Source organism: Empidonax traillii, unplaced genomic scaffold, assembly GCF_003031625.1.
Source record: "Empidonax traillii isolate 1590-97213 ecotype Southwest subspecies unplaced genomic scaffold, ASM303162v1 scaffold720:size321207, whole genome shotgun sequence".
In the NCBI taxonomy this organism is placed as follows: Eukaryota; Metazoa; Chordata; class Aves; order Passeriformes; family Tyrannidae; genus Empidonax; species Empidonax traillii.
The window spans coordinates 303,596-313,422 of record NW_020955913.1 but is presented as its reverse complement, the minus strand read 5'-3'; the positions used below and the strand labels follow the sequence as shown (position 1 = coordinate 313,422).

At 47.1% G+C, this 9,827-nt stretch overlaps 1 long non-coding RNA gene across 1 annotated transcript; it reads right to left on the bottom strand.

Annotated features, from left to right (window-relative positions):
- Nucleotides 1-859: 859 nt before the first annotated feature.
- On the bottom strand, nt 860-2,223 carry LOC114066014. Its single transcript, XR_003573085.1, has 3 exons — nt 2,187-2,223; nt 1,860-1,932; nt 860-946 (listed from the first exon to the last, which is right to left on the bottom strand). It is a non-coding gene; the product is annotated as an uncharacterized LOC114066014 (long non-coding RNA).
- Nucleotides 2,224-9,827: the final 7,604 nt, after the last annotated feature.

The following is a 9,827-nucleotide window of genomic DNA, read 5'->3' as shown; positions in this document are numbered from 1 at the left end:
TTGTCCCAACACTGTCAGCAGAAATGACGTGAAGCGGAATTGAAATGGGCGTGGAAGGTGCCCAAAGCCAGCCTGACTGCACTAAAAGCCAAGGGAGAAAGCCCACGTGATCTGTTCTATAAAATGAGTGATGGGATGGAGCCCCCATGAAGGCTGGTAATAACCTTAATCACTGCAGCCACTGCTGCGATGGCCAGAGGGGAGCACTGGGAACCCAAGGGGACGCACGGTGAGGAGAAGAAGAGGCAGAGAACCACTCACAAACAGGGATGAGACAGCCCTCACAAAGAGGTATTGTTTCCAGCTGAACACATTGCTGAGGGGTTCACAGTCAGCTGAGATGAATAAGTCCTTTCACCTCTGAGAGCACTCAGCTGCAGAGCGAACTGCGACGAGAGGTAAAGTGCTTTCACTGCAATGTACCTTTCCAGAACAGAGAAAACTGCTGACTTTGACCTCTGAAAATGTATCAGAGGACACAGCTTCGGCTGTATGTAAGACACTGAGCGCTGTCCCTTATGAACAGTATTCCAATCTGCCTATTCAAAGTCACAGGAACCCTTCCCGAAAAACTGCTGGGGCACCAGGGAGAAAATGTGCAAGAGCTGAGCAAGTGAAGCAAATGAGACACTAAGTCAAGTTAAGGTCAACTCAGTGAAACAAATAAAAATCATACTCTGTTTTACACTGGGCAAGTTCCTCAGTGTATCCATCAGCTAGTCACACAGATGGAGAGGAGGGAAATAGAAAGGCTGGAACAGGAACTGAAACAGCAGCAAGACTCTTGCTGTTAACAGAAGCAAGAGCAGCTTACTGTCTCAGGACACAAAACTAAGGCCCAGCTGTGTGCAGGGAGATGGAGAAGTATTCTTTCACCTGGCTTTTCTATCTTGCTAAAAAGTCATCATTTGTTGAGAACTAAAACAGTGACCCAGGGCTGAACAACCTAAAACGAACACAGAACAAAGATGAGCACAAGCACAGCACTGAAGCCACCCCTCGATCCACAGCACGCTTAGGGTGCTACGCCCTTTATGCCCTTCACTAAATCTGCTCCTTAGAGGTTCCTAAAGCCGGAAAAGCGTTCAGGGAGTTCTCCTCCTCCTCCGAAGAAATCCCAAGGACGAGGCAACATTATGCTTGCTCCCTCTCTCAACAGTTCTGTCATGCATCATTTCCCCTTGCCCCTGCAGAGTTTTGTCCTGCACTGTTAACGTTACAGCAGCACTAGAAATTCCTGGAGAGACAGCAGGGTCATAAAGTAACGTTGGGCATTTCACTGAGCAGACTGCCCCTTCTGTCCTGGTGGCACACAGGCAGCTGCCACAATTACAGCTGTGAAAGACACTACCAACAACTGAGTGTCCCGAGCTGCAGGAGCTGAAGTTTAGCCACGCTGCTTATTCTGGCAGACTGATAGGGAGCACAAAGTAACTTTTAACGGCAATAGCAATTTCTGGGCACCAAATCCATTTTTCTGTGTTCTGCACAGATAAGAGAATCATCCACAGTAGCTAGTACACTAAAGCTTTTAAGTTTCAAGCTGAACACAAGTGGAATACTTCAGGCCAATAAGAGGAATCTTAGAAAAGTTAAGCTACTTTACCAGACAACTCTTAACTCCTATTTTTACACCTTCTTTCTAATACTCACTGCTGCCTCAATAACTTTACTTGCTATTTTCAGGGTTCTGAAAAAGTATCACGGAGATCCTCAAATTCCCAAAGCATCTGAAAACTAGCCATTCCTTAAAACTGTAGCTGGATCCATGTTATGAGAACTTCCTAAACATTTGTTCTCGGTTTTGATGCAGAAAGTACGACACTAACACACACGACAGTTGAGCAGATGAAACAAACCTTGAAGTTACTAATAACTCAAACATGAGAGAAGTCACAATAATCCATCTCAATGCTGTTCCAGGTTCTCTTCCTGCAAAGCAAAAAAAAGTAACTGTTTCAGGAAACTTAAGACTGCTGCACAGAAATGTCCAAAACAGTCTTTTTTAAAAAAAAAAAAAAGCTGATGCCCACAAGGTTAATCTTTCAGGCTTTCCAGCCTGGGAGGCAGAGTCAACAGCAATAAAGTCTGCCTTAAAGAACATATAGGCACACACCCTGTCCCTAAAGAAAAGGTCAAGAGCAGCTACTGACCAATTAAAATGTTTCCTTTCACCATTTCCTTACCACCCCTCACAACAGCAGCATGAGTGCCTTGTAATTCCCACAATAAAAAAAAAAGATAAGCTCCCTCACCACCTAACCACCCATTCAGCCATCTTAGCTCAAACCACTTTAATCAGAGATTTGTGCTCCCAGTGCCAAGTTGAGCTGGCCCAGAGTTGTTATTTTTTTACAGGAGCACTCCTGCATTCCCATCTTTTTGGCAGGGGCAAGTAGGACAGTCACAGCAGAACACAAAACCATGACGTGCCTCACTCCACAAAGAGGACGAGTTTGCCTCTGTGGCCCAGTTGCTCACACACCGACAAAGCCTCCTGGTTGGTTTTTCATTAAACAGCAGAGCAGAAAGAAGCCAGAGGTCGGTGTGTGCAAGACCCACTCCCCTGGCGCGGCGCAAATGACACCTCCAGTAACTCGAGACACAGCGGTTGTACCCACAGCAGATACCACCACGCACACCACGGGGCTTCAGCCACGGGAGGAAGAGCACCCACGTTCCAAACCCTTGCAAGAAGATGCATTTCTTCAGCACGTCTTTAGATGCTGATACAAAAAGTGGCCAAAAAAAAAAAAAATTTCGCCTCGAAAGAGATAAACCAGTATTTATATTAACGATAAAGGTTTGATTGCTTTTGATTAATTTAGCTTTTTTCGCTGCAAGACTGGTTTCCATGGAAATGCAAGCAGACTAAAAACCTGCAAGAAGTGAGTCAGTTTTGCCTGTTTATGTCTCCTCAGTTCCCATGGAAACAGACATTAAAAAAAAAAAAAAAAAGTAATAAAAAGGATAAGGGTCCTGAAATACCTTCAGAAAATCTCTTCCCAGAGCTTTATCTCTTTGGCTTCCTTTCCAGAACTAGAGTTGAAAATAACACCGAGCAACAGATGACAGAGTAGTGACTTGATTTTTTTATGGAGACATCAACAGAGCGTATCTGGAAATGTTTCAAAAACCACATTCAAACTGACAAGCTTGATATATATAGCTACAAACTGTATTAACTTAGGTTTTGGCAAAAGCACCTAAAGCAGGGTATCTATTTCCTTAAATTAATTCCATGCTAATGTAGAGACACACAATGGAGAACAAGAAAACAGCATCACACACTGTCCTTGTCTGAAGTATATTTCAATACTTTGAGAAAAGGGGGGAAAACCAAAAAGCTGCTTTGGGGGAATGAGTCCAATATTTCCATAGCCAGGCCATTTCTTTAATGGAATCATTCCTTCCTTACAAGACATGCATCTTGAAGTTGCAAAATCGGCTCTACACACACCAGGTTGAGTAACAAATACCGGTATCAAATTTGTTATGAGCAAAAATGCATTTCTCCAAGCTGTTGAAGCAAACCTAAGAGGCCTTGTCAGCCAGACCTCATCTCCCACTGTACTTTTCACAGACAGTGGTGCACCTTCCCACGAGCTGTCTTCTTCACACTGGTACACATAATATCTTCCTTCCTCCTCAGAAACAAAAGCATCAGGGAAGGTGGAAGGAATAGGATGGGAAATTGTTAGGAAAGAGGCTGCAGGGCACATCTCAGACCTCCAAAGCCTGATCCAATCACCACAATTACTATGCAAGAATTCCCTGGCAACCAAGCGTCCAGAAACCCGATGAGCAGAGTAGGTGTGAGTATCTGCTGCTCCAAGATCCTTCTGGAACGTTCAGGACAGCCCAACCCGATGACAAACCTTTTACTTCCTTGTTTGTCTGCCACATCACAGTTCTGTGTGCTCAGCACACCTCCATGCAACTCAACACACTTCATCAGAGGGCTACAGAACCTGTCACCACTGCCTGCCTGGGAAGAACATGCAAGGACGGTGCAGTTTCTTACCCCTACTGTCAGAGACTGAAGCTGTGACACAAAAATAGGAAAGAGAGAAAAAAAAAAAAATCTCACCTCTGTCCCAACAATCACCAGAACTCAAGGGCCCTCCTGCATTTGCACAAGTGTCACTTATACACCTCGTTTCTGTACTTTGCTGCTGCTCTGAGAACTAACAACATGTTGCCACCGACAGGCTTTGAGAGAGAGGGGCAGCAATCACTGGAGGTCTGTCTTTAATGGAAGAAACACCTGAACTTAATTCAGTGTTAATTAGTTCACATTAGCCAAACTCGATCTCTTCTTGTCATGGGAAAGATAAGCCCTAGAGAATTAATTATTCCTTATTCTCCTTCGTATTTTGGCAAGGTTGTGGAGTTGCACAGCAAGGAGAACAGTCTTCAGAACTCAATAAGGCATCACTCAAAGAGGAAAGATTTAACATTAAATGGAGAACATTTAATGTTGAGAGATCGTTAAGAGAAACACTCTTGTGTATCTTTCAGTCTATTTTCAAGTTTAGCCTCCTTTCTTGCAGAAGTCAGAAGTGCACATAAACAAATTACTTAAGATATTCACTTACTTTCGAAGCTAAATACACAAACATTCAAGTCTCAGAGAGACCAGATTCTTTATACAGTTACCACTCAAATTCACTCATAACAACAACACGTGCAGGCATTTTCTAAAACATTAAGTGAACAAACCACACAGACAGCAAGCAAGCAAGCAGATCAAGTGTTTTCCACCATACTCTATGGCAAATTTTTTTTTGGTTTCCATTATTAAAGACAGGTGTCAAGTTCACTAAAACCAATCTCTGAAGAGATTTGCAAGGGTGTCAGATGGCCGGGTCAGATTAGTTTCGTGCCTCCTCCAGCACAAAGAGCAGAACAGAAGAGAGGAATGTGACTGGTTAAGCTAGGGAGTCACTATTGAACAGAAAAAAGACAATGGTCACAAGAAACGCGAAAATAATTTAATAAAAAGGTAACGTACACGCAGTGAACAATCTTGAATCATTAAGCACGCAAAAAAATTACCACATGTGACCTAGTTTTGCCTTTGGGGACATCAGCATTATCACACCAATCTTAAAGAAATTTACAAGGTCACACACTGAATTCAGGAAACCATCTGCCCTGTGCACTGAAGTAGGCAAGGCTCCCCTAAGCAAATAGAAAGTATAATTGCCCCATTAGACGTTGTATCATATTACACATGCTCAAGGAATTTTATTTAATCACAGTTAAGTAAGTCAATTCAAGTCTGTGATTTGTTAACTTCCAAACGTTCAGAAGCTTAACATTAACTCCTGATACTGAGTTTCCCAATAAGGACTTTTAAATTTGCATTTTGGAGCTGCGTAAGTTCCTCCTGTATAAAATCACATCATAAATAAAATGGGGCTTGGTGTATACAAAACTCTGAAGACCCAACTGAAAACAGGGACCATCTTCACTACTTTAAAAGTAACATGGAAAATTTTGTCCTCTTACCCTGGACTGCCATTCACACTAATATTTTTAGGAGCTTCATCTGATATTTAAGACACAATCCATAGGAGTGTCTAGAAGGAACAACAGTACAGCCTGAATCATTTGTGACAACTGATAAAGATAAAGATCAACAATCTAAATCCTAAGTCTAAAGCATCATCGCTCTGCATGTGCACTGCAACTTTGAGAACAAATGAACACATTTTACACAAAAGATTAATAAAAAGGAGACGCACACCAAACAGAAGGTCTGTGATGTCACCTCACAGTGCTCCTGCCAGAACATCCTGGCTACCCAAAATCAGGTGGTATAACTTCATAATGGATCACGGGGTAGCAGGTAAGTGTAAGGTGATAGAACAGTTAAGGCCACAATGACAGTCCTGAGCTGTTACAGAAAGACTGCGGCACCTGGAGAGGGGGAATTCCCAGAAATCCACTGCAAGGTGACAAGGCTACGCAAAAAAGGGACAAAGATGGTTTCCCAAAAGACCCCAGCACCTTCCCAGCAACAGACTGGTAGGATCAACAAAGGATGGAACGGTATGGAGATGGCACGGCCTTCCCAAGGGGAACTCAGGAAGCTGACCCTTAGGCCCGTATCATCTGTCTAGCACCCCAAAAATTAGTTTCTTGACCACAGTCACTCAAATTGCCTAAGAAAAAAAAAGTATAAGAAGAGATCGGACATGAGCAAAAATTAGGGAGAAGTTCCATCATTTCTGCGGGGGTAACCGACGGGCTGCCTTCTCTCCTTTCACTCCTCAGGGGTGAGCAACTGTTTTTATGTTTTACTTTGCTTTCACCTTACTAATTGTCCTTTGCTTCCTTATATCTTGCCTTACTAACTGTACTTTGCTTTCTACATTTTACTTTACCCGGATTTTGATATTTTAATTTGCTTTATTTATATGACCTTTACCTTATAGACACTTGCCCTACACCTTGTAGACTACCATGCATATATTTTACCTTTTTTTTTTTAATATATTTTATTGCCTTAGATCATGTACTCCAACTAGTTGTACATGGTTTGCCTCAAATTGTGTATTTCTTGCTCTGGGTGAGTTTAAGTGTGAGCTAGTGAGGAGTTGCTACATTCTTTCCTTTTTGCTTTGTGTTAGCCAGCGTGTCCAGATTTTGTCCTGGTCTTTGTAAATTGGTCTGTCCTGGAGGAGGGGGTTGCTTGAGTTTTGCATTAAGGTGTTCTTACTGATCTCTTGCTCCTTAGGGAGTTGTGCTGTTTTCGAGGAGGGGGCTTCTGGCTTGAGGTTTTATTAGTTAAGTGGAATTTTGTAGTTAAACGTTATCACCAGTGACACGAACCTCGTAAGTTGTCTCATATTTGTATTAATAGAAGTTGTTTCGTGAGCTGCTCAGAGCTGGGCTGTTTTTTTTTTTGGTTTTCTTTGGTGCTGGCAGGCTTGTCGACAGTGGAATAACCCATAGGAGAAGCTTGCTGAGAAGGTTCTCCATTGCTATTAAGTGCAGTCCCCATAAATAGGGAATCAAAAGTCCTGTCCATCTCAGTGAATCTGTCAAGCGAAGGGTCTCCCCCTAAGGAGACAATGACTGATTGTTTCTGGACTTTAAAGGCTTTGAACTCTCAGGTGGGGGACATGAACAGACAAAAAATATATTAATACAGGTGGGACAGAAAATCCTTCATTTCTGCTCCTTTTCACAATGACAGTAAGGCAAAACTGTTCTTTTAACTACGACTGCACTTATTTTCATGCAGGAAGGATTTCCCACAATAGTGCTACTTTTCAGAAGGTCACAATCAAGATTTTTAACTCCCTCTCTGAAGCACAAACCTGAAGAAACAATCCCTGTGCAGAAAGACACTGATCAAAACAAATTCAATCTTACGACACCTGTTGTAGTACGAGGCACCTCAGCAGTTCTCCCGGCACAATCACTGCATCGGCACACGTGTCACATTCGAGCCCTCATGCAAAACTTCTTAAGAGCACATAACCACAGATTTGGAGCACGCAGAGGTAGAAAAATGCTAAGTTTAACAAGCTTTGGAGCAGAGACCTCCAGCAGCACGCACGGAAACGCAACACAGCGAAGGCAGAATTTGACCTGCGGCTTGTTGTCGGTTCTGGATCAGTGTTTCTCAGCTGCTGATCCAGGGAGCAACAGTCGGCTGTGAGACATCTGAAACAGCCCGTGGAACAGCTGCAGAGAAGGCTGGCTTGTGTTTTGGGCAGGAGGGGGAGAGGAGGGAATTGTTTTCTTGGGTTTTTTTATATTTTCAATAAACAATTCTCGCATGCAAGCAAGAAAGGAATCAACACAGGCAGAAATAAGAGGAGTAACTGAGCGATCAAACCTCGGCCTAATTTCTGTGTCGTTGCAACTGTAACCTCCCATGGCACAGTACAATCCTCAGATTGTATTCAATGAGGTCAGATGTCTCTTTGGACTTAAAAAGGTTGAGACATCCTTTTAGATGACAGATAGTTGGCAGATAATAACATGGAAGATAAATGGAAGATGAGGATTTCTGAAGGACAAAATAAGATGATGAGATAACCAGCATATATGACTACAGAAAGAAATCAAAATTCACCAGAGAAAAAAAACAACTTGTCACAGACATTTTAAAATGTACAGAAGATTCGGGGAACAAAAGCCTCAATATGCAAATTCTTTATTTTGACAATGAGAAATCATAAACTAACACAAAATATTCCAAGAACTGAGGTCTCTAATACTAGATTTGTAAAGCATGAACCTGCTCTTGCACCCAGTAATAAAAGTAAAGCCACAAAGAGCATTAGGTAGTCACAAATTCGACCCCTTAAGCATACTGAAAGCTCCAGCATTTGAGTGGGCTTAACCACATCCCTCTAATACTACTAAATCAGAATCACCTCGCTGCTATTGCAGCTATTTCACAGACATTTTAGGGAGCCCAGCAAGTTACACGGTGCTTTATACTTACTTGAATCCTCCCATCTGAGAAGGTGCAACTTCCAAGCGGAATAGTACAGAAATCCCAGTACCAGAAAGAGGCAGAGGGCTAGCAGCAGGTTACGCATAAACACCAAGAGTCCCATCTTCACATTAAATCTGCTCTTCTACATGACCTGAGAGAGAAAAGCACGTTGAGGTTGAGGTTGGGGTCGGAGCCGCCTCCTCCGACGGACATCCTCCCCAGACAGGCACTCCCACATCCACAGTAATCGTGCAACAAGGTAAACACATGGTCAAACGCACCCGCTACCCGAACCGCGTCAGTGGAGCAATAACCACCACCCCTTGCAGCTGCCTTTTTTGGCTGTCCCAAGGGTACACGCGGCTCCGGCGGGGCGAAGGGGGGGGGGGTGTCACCGCAACGCTGTGACAGGGCACCGGCCCCGCTCCCGAACGCTCCACACAACCGGTTGCCGAGGCCTGGCGAGCCCCGCGTCCCCCCGGGTACGCCGCAGATCGGCCCCGCATCGCCCGGGTGCCCCAGGGCCCGCGGGCGCGGCCGGGCATCGCCGCTGCGGGATGGAGCGCGGCGGAGCCCCGGGCACGCCGCGGGGACGCGCTGCCCTGGATGCGGTGCCGGCGCCCGGGGACAGCCGGGGACAGCCGGGGACAGCCGGGCCCGGGCGGCACGGCAGCTCCGCGCCGGCTGACAGCTCCCCGCGGCCGGCTCAGCCCGGCTTTGAACGGGCAGCGCGCCGCGCCTCGCCGGGCTCCGCTACCGGCTACCCCGCACCACGCCGCGCAGGGCCCCGCTCGCCGAGACAGCCTCCGCGCCTGGCCCTGCCCGCCCCTTCCCCCAGCCCCTCCTCACCCGGCCGCCGGCGGCCCCGGGCGCTCGGAGCCCGGCTGCGCCCCCCGGGCTCGGGGCTGCGGGCGCCGCCATGCCGGGCGCGCCCCGCGGGACCCGCCGCCGCCGCCGGGGGGCGCCGCGCCCGCCAATGGCGCGCGGGGGGGAGGGGGCGGAGCCGGCTCGCGTAGCGGCCGCAGCCGGCCAATGGGACGGCGCGGAGGGGCCGCGGACCGGCCAATCGCGGGGCGGGCCCGCCGCCAGCGGCGCGCGGGCGGGCGAGGAGGGGAGCCCACAGCGGAGGGGCGATGCGGCAGCGCGCGGCGGTGCGCGTGCGCAGGGAGACCCCCGCGCGCCCGCCCCGCCCCGCCCCGCCCCGCCCGCCCCCTCACGCCCCTCACAGCGGAGCCCGGCCCCGCTCCCCGCCGGAGTCCCACCCGCACCGCGGCCACCGCCGGCCCGGCTTCTCCAGAGCCCCGCGCCGCCCCCCCCTAGTCACGCCGTGTCACCTTCGGACCGCTGCGTGGCCCCTCCAGGC